Source organism: Calypte anna, chromosome 3 (assembly GCF_003957555.1).
Source record: "Calypte anna isolate BGI_N300 chromosome 3, bCalAnn1_v1.p, whole genome shotgun sequence".
NCBI classification, from domain to species: Eukaryota; Metazoa; Chordata; class Aves; order Apodiformes; family Trochilidae; genus Calypte; species Calypte anna.
This window is the reverse complement of record NC_044246.1, coordinates 81,048,894-81,062,538: the sequence shown is the minus strand read 5'-3', so window position 1 is coordinate 81,062,538 and position 13,645 is coordinate 81,048,894.

Sequence of the window (13,645 nt, the reverse complement as noted above, 5' to 3'; positions counted from 1 at the left end):
ACATTATGTTGGTGTGTGGTGGCGGGGGCGTGGTCACAGAAGCACTGTATAAGTAAAACTTACTGTGCAATAAAGTTGAAGCTTGTTTACTAATCATACTGATTGCCCACTTGTCTTCCCTCATCGCTCCCAACATAGTGGCACCCGAGCAGGGACACTTAGCAGACCCAAATCGGTGAAATAGGGAGTGCCGAGCCCAGAGCAGCGTCGATAGCAGCGATCAACAGGCAGAAGGTCACCTTGACGCAGGCGTAAGAAGGCGACCCATGCTCGAGAGGAACAAAAGTGGCTCACCATCCGGGAATGGGGCTACCGGCTTGCAACAGGTAAAGGCTGCACCAAAGGGATAGATTAAGCACGCAATGGAGAGCAAAGTAGCCCTAGATTTATTTATATAGTGTTTCTGTGACCACGCCCCTGCCACCACACACCAATATAACATATTATTGTGTAGCAAGATGGACCTCTTTTAGGGCACAGCGCTTCAAGGTCCAACCAGGTGTTCCAGCAGAGACTCACAAACAGTGCTCTGAGCCTATAGCCCTCAGGGCTGACCAGCCTGGATCAGTGCTATTGCTCTGAGAGCAACCAACCCCTCTGCTGGCTTCCTCAGGACTGAGCCAAGCCTGTGAGTCTGAGCCTCACCTTTTATTGGCCCCCTGGTCCTGCTCATGTGCAGTGGGGGCCCACCTTAATCAGGCACAGGTGGTCTTAACACAAGCTCACACCTACTACCTGGCAATTAGTGGCACCTGGTTCACTACATTATTGGACACCTGGTGTGGTTACCTGTAGCACAGTGAATCCCTGGTGCAGGTAGCACTGAATTACGGGCCGATCTAATTGGCCCCTCAAACATGGGGTTGGGCACAGCAAAGGGGTCACGCCCTCTACCTTTTGGGAGCATTCTACAACACCACTGGGCAACCTGGACATGTGGAAGCTGCTGAGTTGATACTCATGCAGAGGACTGCCATAAACTCCTTCACCTGTATAGCAGGGGTCCAAGACCTGGCCTAAGGGCTACCTGTCTTTGAAAGCTACTGCACCTTCAGGAATGCTGGTACCAAACCTCATTTCAGTCTGCTTTCTCAAATTATAGTAGAATTTGTCTTGCTGATCTGATGTTAACAGGGCAGGGATACAGGTAGACCCGATTCTGTGGTAAAAGTTAAATTCTTTCCCATTCACTCCCCTGGGGGGAACCAACACCTTCACTGAGGGCAGACCTGAACTATTGCAAGGACAGACAGAAAAGCAAGACCAACTGCTATCAGAAATACTCTGTGTGTTCTACTGTTGTGGAGAGGCCTGTTTATTGAGCCCTGTTCCTGTGCATCATGAGATCCTACATTTTTAAAGAAGGTGGTAAAATACAGACAGTTTCCATCTGCCAAAGCATACCTGGTAAGAGGTCTTTGCCTGTATTTAACTTTACAAATATTCTGACTGAACTGCCTTTGAATTTTACTTCTAATTCTATTAGAGTCAGTGCATCAATAGCTTACATCCTATCTTCTACAGCTATGTAAGCATCTCAGTTTCCTCTATGTGACCTCTTTTTGTTGCTTCTCCTTTGCATATCTCTGTTTCTCTTCCATTCCATAGGGAGAAGCAGCTTCCTTTAGACAGTTATTCATAATATGGACCAAAGCTTAGACTGAAGCTGGTGGCTGTAACATCACAGGGTGGACCATGGCTTTATGAAGAGGCTGAAGCTTTGGGGATCTCATCAGACTCTCATTTCCATGTGACAACAGAAGAGAAAAAAAGATTGTCAGTAGCAATCTTGGGCATCTTGAATATCACTCAGCTGCAGATGCCTGCACACAGTGACTCCCAGCCTGTTCTTTTACTTGGCTGCTTTTTACACAAGCCTTGGGCCCCAGAAATCCTCAAGTAAAATCAGTGGGAGCTCTTTTCTCTGGAAACCAGGTGTTTCTTCCTGGGAGATGCCATGTTTTTCCCACCCATGTAGGCTTCAGTTCTGTCTTCTAGGGGTCCCCTACTTCAGAGGCTCAGCCTTTGTGTTTTTACCAGTTGCTACCTGTGTGCTTACTATTCATCCTCATGGTAGACACTCAGTTAATAAGTATTATTTTGTTTATTATTATGTTGTTTCAGCAGTGCTTGCCACAACACAACATCTAACATACTCCCTGGCTCACTCTGCCCAGCATCCACAGAGAATGAGGCACAAGCAGAGCAACTGCTTTTGCAACAGCAGTTTGAACAGGATTTGTTCTGAAGGTCTTTTATTTAGGAAAAGGAGCAAAAAAAAAAAAAGAAGTGCCAAGACTTTTCTTTTGTGTATAAATCCTCTCGCTTTTTATTTCTCGGGTCATGCACCACTGAGGTATGTGGTAAGGAAATAGCATCTTGGACTTGCCTTATACTGAAAAATGAAACAGATCTTCAATATTCCATGGAGAAAAGGGTGTGCATTATTTCTTGAGAATAAGCCCTTTGTGTCTCTATTATATTTACAATGCACTTTAATGACCTGAAAGCATGTGTGCGCCTTCTTAAATCATCACTTACAAACCTACATTTTGACTGTAAAATATATTAAGAATCTTACAGAGGAAGTTATAACGTGTGTAGGTTTTTTCTCTGTTTTCAAAGATAGGATGAGTTTTGCCCATGTTACAGGGACAAGCTTCAAAAACAAAACAAAGCAAAAAGCAAAAAAAAAAGGGGGGGAAGAGGAAAGTTTTGCTTTTTAAAAAAAGAATAAATCCTAGCCCTAGATACCAGTGTTAGAAAAGTCATACTTACCAGATGGCTAATACAGACAAGGGAAAATAGCCAACTTGATTTCAAATATAAGAGTGATTTTTAAAATGGATGATAGAATCTACTCCTGATTCATTATTTTAAGCAGGGAGACTCATGTGTTTAGCTTATGGGTCTGGTTTGAATAAAAGTTTGTCTTTTTTGAATAGAAATCATATGTGATTCCAGGCAGTGGCCTGAACCATTTGCTAATACTAATTGTTGTTGGTTGAAAGTAGGGTAGAAGATTGTTAAAGTCTTCCCTGGCAGTAACTTGATCTGTGGAAATGTACTTTACAGGAACTGTGATGAGGTTTACAGCTGGCAGAGGCTTGTGATAGGATGGCCACATGACCTTACCTCTCCCTTTTAATAACAGAATAAAAGCTTGCACGACACAGCTCTGGTAGGTAAAGGATGGCAGGGATTGTGTAAGATGAGACAGGGATATATCTTTTTACAGACAGTTCACATTTTGAGAGATGCTCAATGATGTGGCTACTCTGAAATAATATTATCACAATACTCTGAAGTAAAGCTGGCAAGTTAGAAAACCACCAACTGAGGCCAGATGGGCTGTTGAAGTTCTCACAAGAAACATCAGGGGTGAAAAAAAGTGTCAGATTATAATCAGGTTAGTTTGCCCTCACACAGTCTCAACAGAAACCTGGTCAATTAGTAATTGACTTCATTTACTGATAAGGAAGCGCTCTAAACTTAAAGAGATAAAATGTGATTATTCTGCATAATTTCTGTGTTAGCACCAGTACTCTGACAAATTCCAGAGTGAAACCTTATCTTCTGTTTCTGAAATGCCAGGGTTACACTATTTTTAACCTTCAGCCACAGTGCAGTGCTGCTGTTCATACTCCCATCCAAGCTGCTGGCACCTTACTGATGCATGAAACATCTAGGACATGATTCAGCTGCACAAAAATAGGTCTTGGTGCCCTTCAAAATGCCTTGACATGTATGAGACATCATCGAGGGGATGGAAGATGTAGAGTACAACCCACTACTCCCCACATCCCTGTGTATCCATCAGCATACTTCCAGAGTGGCTGCCAGATTCTCCAGGGAGACACCCTGTGGTTTGATGCCCTCTGTCTCCCAGCAGTGATGCTGTTGCTCCATCCCCATGGACAGACTTGTAAGAACCTGATCTAGCTGAAGATGTCCCTGCTCACTGCAGGGGGTGGGGTTGGACTAGGAGACCTTTGAAGGTCCCTTCCAGCTCAAAACATTCTCTGATTTTAAAAGCTCATCCAGTCAAAGGGATGAGCAGCATCTTGTTGGTGTTCATAGCAGTGACATGTCATTTGCAAGCTCATACAGAAGACTTTCAGCCTGCAGGTCCAATCAGAGCATTGCACACTTGTTTTCACTGCACATCCAATCAATATCAGTGTGCTTTCTGAAGCTTTGTCATGCTCGGGTAGACAGAAGGAATTTTTTTCACTAATATTTTTATTGCTTCACATCTGGTTCATAATAATTCTCATGCTATTGTCAGTGGAATTGTTCTTCCGTTTCCTTTCATGATGTGCTTGATGGCTGCTCTGGAAACCACTTTATTTACATGTCCATGAAGATCCTGTTGCATGTATTTTCAATCTGCAAACTACAAAAGCAACATTTACAGTTATAAACACCTGCATGGACTAAGATACATATTGGTTAATTTCCTTCACAAAGAGGTATGCAGGGTAAATAACATGTAAACAGCTTTTCACAGTCAAATGAATGTGGAAAAAATCCAAGAATCTTAGGGAAATTAAAAATAGAGAAATCCAACTTTTTAAAAACCTTTTCGCTTCCCAGTCATAGCTACTTCGTATTTTCTTCAGTGACTCCCTTTCAGAATCAGTGAATCTTGTGTACTTGAAAAAAATTTGTGTAGACACTTTACTGTGTACTTGAAAAATCCCAAACCTTCACAATCACTGATTCTTTTTATTTATTATTTTGCTCCCCCACCCATTGGCAGAGTCGCAGCTGTTGTGTCCTGTTCTGTGTGGGCCTATAAGAATTTTCTGTGTGTGTTCTCAGGAGAAAGCTGAGCTCCTCAGTAAGTCAGGTCCACAGACAAGGCTGGCGTTGAGTCCTTTCAGTCCTTTCAGTCCTTTCCTTCTGCTAGTTCTTACCTGAGCATCCTCTGGCATTCTTAGGCAGTGCAATATCCTTGCCCTAAACACAGGTAATCAGTTTTCAGACCTGTTGCTCAGCTGGAGTGCAGATATATAAATTGAAGAACCAATATTCTTGACATCAAAATTTGGAGTTCAATCATGCTGCTGTCTGGACTAATGCCTGTTGTTTCTTGATAGTTTGTTGGGGGATTTTGGCAATCTCTTGTGATGATGACAATAACCTTCTAAGTATAACTCTAAAAGCAGACTCTTTGAATTTCCTTACAGTTGTCAGGTGGAACTGAAAGTAGTAGGGGGGCAAGTACAAGAAAGTCAATCTTCCCATTGTTGTGATGTGTTTTGAGCAGTATATTGCAGCATCAGATACATGGGCAAGCACATATTATATGTACAAAGGCTATGGCCACTTGTGCATAAAGCCCGTGCAGTTTCTAGAAGATTGTAACAAGCTCACAGCTGCCCATGGCAAAAATACCTGGGAGAAAGTTCAAACTCATAAACCTGATATTACTGACTGAAACCAAACCTGCCTCTTGTCTGCGTACATCTCAAGAGGAAATTGCTCTGGGACAAACCTTCTCTTCTCTGATTCAAAGATCAGTGCAACATCTTACTTATTTTTCTGGCCCTCACATTTCTGAGGAAATGCATGGGTTTTTTTCCTCCCCGCCCCTTGTACGTTGCTCAGTCTCTTTCAGTGAAAGAGGCCTAAAAAGTGCAAAAAACCCTAATTTCACTGCCTGTGTAAGGGTGGAGGCTTACCCTGCAGTCCTCTCCTGCCTCTGCTCCTCTACACTTCTAGGAGGTGCAAAGCAGCTGGTCCAGTGGTGTGGAGAAACGGGTCAAAGAAGCAGCAATTCAAAGGTGTTCACCATGGACGATGCTGCAGCATGGACCCCTGGGCAGGCTCTTGGAACAGACTTATGTAACTTAACTATGTCTCCAGAACTGCCAAGATTATGCTGAAGACCACTGAGGCCACCAAAAAAAAAAAAAAAAAAAAAAAAAAAAAGCACAGGATAAAATTAAACCACTTGAGATCCACACTTTCTAAGCCATGCCTGTGAGAGTTTCTGCACGTGTCAACCTTTCACAGGCAGTTTGGTGCAAATGTTGAGCAAATGTTGGCCTTTGCCAGGAATATGCTTTAGAGAAAAGCGTGGACAAAGGCTAAGAAAAGCTTTCACATAAAGCACAGAAACAGGAACTAATGGAATCCCTTCTCCAGCTGTGATTCACGAGTGTTTTAAATACTATTAACAGAGACAAAAACAAATTCTCAGATAGTTTCTGTAATGGCAAAAGGGGTTGCTATTGTAGCAGGTTATGATTCACTGTTTCATTTTCTTTTATGCATTATAACTGCAGTCCAACCATCTTTTAGCTGGCTCTTTCACCAAGTCCTGACTCCCTGTTATGCCTCAATCTTTGGCACTCAGAACCAGAGCAACAAGACAAAGTCCTTAAAATTTACGCACTAAACGTGTCGGCTCTGAGAGCTTTTTCCAGAATTGTGTCAACCCTCCACTTATCACTTATCTTCCAACCTCCTGCAAGTGCTTCTATTCACAATGCTTTGTACATAGCCTGAGACTTTCGGAGACCATCATGCAACATATTAAACCATTCTAATCTACTGCTTCACACATAACCCCTCAATCACAGCTCGTACTGATTCCAACCAGCAGGCTCATAATCTTTGTAGCACATTAGCCAAAAAAAATATTAAAAAAGTCCATTTTCATTCTATCTTATCCATAACATGTGCAAATATTACCTCATCCATCCTTGAGCTTGCTCCAGAGATTAACCCAAAGCTGACATGATAGATGTCTAATTTAAAAAATAGTCCATTTCCTGGCAGTTGATTTTATTGTCAGTTTTGTTTTAAACTTCAACTTCGGGTGTGACATTGCTACCAGAATTTCATATTTTTAAATTCCATTTCACTTTCAAAGGCTGAAGCCAAGGATGATGTCATGTGTGCTAGTAGCTTAGCACATAGCTGAAGTGGGAGCCTGAAGATTAAAAAGGAAGTTTTCCTTGCAAAAACAAGAGCGGGACACATAGGAAAAAAGGTTTTTTTGTAGGAAACCAAGGTGACACTATTTAACCTTCTGATTAGGTGAAGCATTACGTGAGTCTTTTTAATTGAGGGAATGTCACTTAAGCAGTTTACTGGGCAGGAAGTGGCTGCTGATGTCTGTGGAAAGCAGGCTGCATGAGGTTTGAAGCAGCAGCCTTTGAAGTGAATGGAAAAAGTTTTACTGAGCTCAGCGGAGGTGCTCTGCATTTGTACTAATGCAAGTCTGAGCACAATTTGACCTATGGGGATGAAGGGCAGGGGCTGAATGAAAAAAAAAACAGCATGAATCCTTTGTTTATTTTACAGAAAAGCTCATATTGTATGCAGTATTACTAAGAAATAAAATATCCTTTGCAGTGAAACAGTTTGTTCTTCCTAATCCACTATTATTGTTACGCATGTGTTAAATCATAGGATACACATGGCTGTAAAAGCTGATTTATTAACTAACTAAAAATCAGAGGCATCCACCCAAGCGCCACCCAGCATCTGCTGGGACTAATGTCCCTCAAAAACATCCCATATGGCAAAGGAGGGTATAGGCTCAGAAAAACACTAATCCCAGCTGGTCAAAAAGAAGCAAAAGAAAAACAGGTTTTGCTTTATAGACTACAGTATTTTGTTTGTTTTCATTAAACACTCTTACTGATTTCAAACATCTGTATTTGTTAACTTGTTTAGTTTTTTCAAACTTAAGAGTACAAACAGTGCCATATGTGCTCACTGCTGGCATTTCTGTTCCCCATGCTAACATTTGCCTCCAGAGTCAGCCTTATCTCTGACAACTTGGTAAACACAGCTCACGATGAAATCTGAACTATGTGAGGTACTTTGCTGCCTAGAGAAGGCAGAAGAGACATGCAGAAAACTCTCTTAAAAGCTACATCACCCCCTGTGGCAATATCAGCTCAGCTGAAGCAAAGCTGACATACAGGCGGGGCATGGGCGGAATATGAGGCCACCTCTGATATCTCTGGTTGTTAATTTACTCATCATTTTTGTTTGCTGTCTTGAGTCTGTGCAAGCAGGTGGAAGGGTAAACTTCAGTGACTTGCACATCCCTCTGTTGTATTATTGTAGAGACTGCTAAAACATGCAAAAAATACCTTCCAGTGGTTGTATGAAGCAACTCTACTTGCCTCAAGTCACAACTGGTCAAGAAGATCAAGAAGTGGTTTGGCTGCAATGCAGTAGGAGTTTCAAAGAGACCAAACAGAGGTCTCTCTTAAACCAGAGGATTTGCACTCTTGCAGAGGATAGTCTCACAAATGGAAGGCTCAAGCCAAAGACATTTAAGTGATGAATCAGATGTTTTGCTTAACAAAAGGAGTAAGCAATGTTACTGACCAGCACCAGTTACTAGGGCAAGTGATGTCTTCACAGCTGCTTTCCCAGAAGGCAGGTCACAGTCAAACAAATTACCAGCCCAGGTATCACAGTACAGGAGGTCCAGGCTGTGTACTTACCTTCAAGCTGCATACTCCAGGAAGCCACTGAGCTGTCGGTGCATCACTTACCATCCTTGAAAATGTACAGAAATGACAGTCACACTTCTTCTTCCACTATGGGACCAACTGAGGAAAAAAACCACCTTAAATTCTGCTATTTTTTGGCAATTTTAGAAACCATGCTGAGAAAAAAAGAGACTCATTTAAGGCACTTCCTATGGAGTACCCTCATTTTAAATATTCTGGTCACTTTTTGCAACCATTAATATAATTCCAAGTCAAAAATATTTTCCAGACTATTTTGACTTCAACACTTCTCTCTCTTACAATCAGCTTGTCACGTCTAACTTCAATTTCTAATATATGCCTCCTTGGTACATGTGTAATCTTGGAACCTAGGCTGGAACTTTCCAAACTAATTTTCTGGCCCCCAAGCTTCCTGCAAAATAGTTAATACAAATGGGTATGTCCGAATCAATGAGTCTTAGCTTCTCTTTCTCAGGTAGTTTGCCCCTTCACACATAGATCATGAAGATGATCAGAGGGCTGGAGCACCTCTCCAGTGAAGACAGGCTTTGAAAGTTGGGGTTGTTCAGCTTGGAGAAGAGAAGGTTCTGGTGAGAGTTTATAGCAGCCCTCCAGTACCTGGGGGTCCTGCAAGAAAGCTGGGGAGGGACATTTTGCAAGGGCATGTAGTGATAGGACAAAGGGTAATGGTTCTAAGCTAAAAGAGGGTAGATTTAGGTTGGACATTAGGAAGAAATTCCTTATTGTGAGGGTGGTGAGGTATCAGAAGAGGTTGGCCCCAGGAGCTGTGGCTGCCCCCTCCCTGGAAGTGTTCAAAGCCAGGTTGGGTCTTTGAGCAACCTGGTATAGAGGAAGGTGTCCCTGCTCATGGAAGATGGGTTGGAACTGGATGATCTTGAAGGTCCCTTCCGGCCTGGACACTTTTATAATTCTATTTGTGTTCACTTTTTAAAATATATACTCATTTTTAAAATATGTGCAGCAACTCTGCTTTCCTCTCTCCAAAGATGACATGGGAAATACTGATACTATATAAAAGCTAGGGAAGCAGAGGCAGGGAGAGGGGATAGTAGGTACATGTATCCAGAAAAGAGGACTGGTTAGAGGAATATATATACATATATATATGTCTTTTAATAAGAAAAGAACTGGAAGAAGCAAGGGAGTAAGTGACAGTGCTTATTTGTCAGAGGCTACAGAAGGCAGAGGACACAGGCAGATTGTGTTTTGTGGATATGGGGACAGCAAATGGTATTCATGTGCAAGTGTGGGGTGAGGAAGAATCATGCAGTGAATAGAGTATAACTTCTTCCAGTCACCTTTGGACACATCTCTTGTGAGCCTGACAGCAGCTGGATGAGCTGACTACCAGGAGATGAGGTTGGGCAAGAGCTGTGGTACAGTCTTGCTTCATTGAACACTTCCCAAAGGCAGGAATCCAGCATTAGAAGAGGTGCATTACAGTCATTCAGAAGTTTAGTAAACAATCTGTCAGACCCACCGAATGTCAGTGCTACTCCTAGAGGCTTTCTGAAGCCTCTTTCTCATTCATTTCACTTAAAAAAGATGTAAAATTATCTTTTCTGACCTTGTATGCTTCCCTACAGGAGGCACGAGAAATACTTCTCAGAGAATGCAAACATTTCTAAACATAGTTGATAATTTTTCCTTGTTCTTTTCCCTGCAACATCCTTTTCACTCAATTTCATTATTTAATGTGTATTTTTAAAAATTATTATTATTAACTTAATAATGATGGCAGCTAACTCTTGGAACACCAGTAGGGATGTACATTTTAATCTGATTAGACTCAAAATCCCCTGAATAGGCAAAAAAAGCATCTGAGGGAATTATTAGAAGCTTCTAGGCCATGAAATATCTCATGGCTTTATTCTCCTGTGTGTAGACTGTGGCTTGCATGTATTTCTGAAGTAAGAGGCAGGTGTCTGGAAATGCTACTGCAAAGAAAATACACAGGGTGGGGTCTAATTTGTATCACTTCATGTCCCCTTCTGAATTTGCACCTCTTTCCTTGTCCAAGGACTGGGTGGGTTTTATTGCTAATTACATTTTGAACTCGACACTGTGAAGATCAAACAAGCAGCCAGTCATCAGTTAACTTTCCAAAGCGAATACTTCAATATTCCCAACACATATGCATTGCAGGCATGAATGCTGGGGGTAGGGGAAGGGGGTGTTGGTGGCAGTGTGTGTGCGTGTGTGTGTGTGCACGTGTAGAAGGAACCAGGGGAATGGGCTGCTCAGTTCACACACAGCTTCAAACATACAGATTATACACTCTCCTTGTACCTCTTTGCCCCACGACATCTCTTTCACTCCAAGTGCAGGCAGATGCAGATACACATACACACACATGCTCAACTTTGATTTAAAATTGGGCCTGGCTCTTGCTGTGAATGTAATTTTCATCTGCTTGAGGGCTCTCTTAACACTCTTCTGTAAGTGGTCTGAGGGGGCCACCAGGTAAGGAGAATTTTGGCCCACCACGTTTTAAACCTCACCACATATTCGGGCCAGAAGCAGCAATAGATTCTCATTGTAAATTGTGCCTGTTATTGTAATTTATCAGGATCAAACAGTTGCTGGCAGCCCTTTCCATAAGATCCAGTTGCAGTGTCTATATCAGCATCAGGCAAAATCAAACATGGCTTGTGAACAGAGGTTTAGCGATAAATAAATCACTCAGGGAGCTTTAGAGAAACAAGTCTTCACACACACCAATGTTATGGTGCTTGTCTTTATTTCTCTTCCAGCTTTCCTTTCTTTTCTTTTCCTTTTTTTTTTTTTTTTTTTTTTTAATTTGATTCGCAGTGTTTCCATGACATGTGTTTTGCCTTATTCAGCCATTTGGAGTACAGGTGCATGACTGTGTTTTTGATGGAGTGTTGCTATTCTGGAGTGCTCCATCCAAAACACAATCCCACACATGTAACCCAAACTGCCGAAGATGAGTCAACCATCTTCCCTTTGCCATGATAATTAGGCATTTTTTTTCATTCAGAGTTGCATAGTCTTTATTATTAGTTGCAGATGTCATGCTTGAACAATATTGTTGAATCTTGAAAGGCTTTCACACCGGGCTATTTTATCCCTCAGAGGAGAGGAAATGAACAGAAAGCCCAAGTTATCCAGACCTAAATTAAATCAAATCAAATAATACTGGACTGCAAGAAAACAGTGACACCTAAATACCTTTGATACACACATAAAAATCGTAGCTAATGTTCCACAAAGTAAATATAGGAGCTCACCAGGGAAGGCTTTTTGTAATTAAAGGATTCATGGAACAGCAGCTTCCAGTCTTACTAATCCACCCTGGCCACATAGCTAAATGTCTTGTCTTTGAAAACGTTTCAGCTTCTTATCACATTAAGGAAATTACCACTTCCCAGAAGCCTGAAACAACAAAGAACCTCACTGGGTTTTAAATCTTTAAGCTAGATATTATTTTCCAGACAAATGCTTGCAAAAAGCAGTTTTCACAGGTCTTAATATACACTGGGTGAAGCTTGGGACTGCTGGTGTTTATTTCTGGTACCTTAGGACCTAATAGGTGATTAGTGGGGTAGATATGAAGAGGAAGAGAAGACATGAGAAAGTAGGTGTCACAGTCCTTTGAGGCTAAGCTTTGAGGACTATTTTAGTCCTTCGACAAGCTGATCTCTTGGTAGCATTTTTGGTACTAGGTGGGTGGCAGACAGACACCAAATGTTCAGCTGTTGGAAATCGCTAAGCAATGACAGGTTGGATCCCTACCTAAAGCACTTTTTATGAAAAAAAAAATTAATAAAAAAATTCTGCCTGTCTGAATTTGAGTGTTTCAGAGCAGTGAGGTTTTCCTTTCCATAGTACCTACCTGATTAGCATTTTTCTTCTGTACCAGAAAGCAGTTTAGCTTACTTCAACTTCCACGTAGGAAAAAAAGTTAAACCAAGAAGAGGATATGTGCTGACCCCAGAAAGGTTTCTTCACCTGGTGTATAATGAGACCTCCCTGTCAAGTGCCACCAGCACAGGACAATGGAGGCAGGGTGCCTTTGATGCAAATAAGTGTGTTGTTGGTAATGGATCTTACCTACAGCTAGCTGAAATGGCCCCAAGCAGTACTGGAGATGTGGCAGTAGAGAAGGAGACCTCAGATTTCTGACTCCCCATCCCCCAGCTCTGCACTAACAGCATCTGTACAAACAGCATGAGACCAGGGCCAGCCACTCCATGAGCAGGAGGATGATGAGTGAGACAGTGACATTAACTTAACAAACACATGAACTTGCTTTGCACAGAGAACAGAATTCTAAAAGTCACCCTGTTCCTCCCATCAACACCGGTTAAGACTTCCCAGGATTTTTGTAATTATGTGTGGATCTAAGTTCAGGAGGAGTTATTCTTTGACTGGCCAAATATAAAAAAGGGATATTCATATACACCCAATCTACCTTTTTTCTATTCACTAGGAAACAGAAACACATTCATCTAAGCCATCCGTGGATCACCCAGGGGAACAGAACGGGAATAGGCAATGATTCCTAGAGAGGATCTAATTCTGTCCCCTTATCTTTTAAGACCTGATGCTCAATTTCCTGTGCAGGAACATTAGTACTAAATCGAAAAACACAGTCTCAAAGCAAATAAAAAATGCAGAACAGATTTACTTATAACAAAATCGTAACGAGAAAAAAACAGCTTGAGGAAAAAGGTAATTGGGATAAATTTCACACTCCAGCTCTTCTGTCCAAATGTACACTGTAACTACCCTCAGCCTGCTGGAAATGCCATAGAAATACCACTAACAAGCCATTTGGTTCACAGGAATACTGTTTATAGCAGACATGAACTCAGGAAAACTGTAGAATACATTATTGGTTAAAAAGTTAAATCAAACTCCTGGCAAATAAATTAACAGTCACTCCAAATTTTCTTTCTAAAAAATAGGCTAGAATACAGCAAAGCAAGTGATCCATTAACAAAGTAATGACCTTTCAAGCCAGAAGACAACCTCATCCAATAATGAACTGCTTAATGAAATTATTACCTTAGCAGCATAACTGCAACAAGCTTTTTGCCAGAAGCTGCAAAGGGCCAAGCAGATCCTGCCCATAAAGCTTGAACTCTCTGTGCCCACAGCTCTGCCATTCCGTA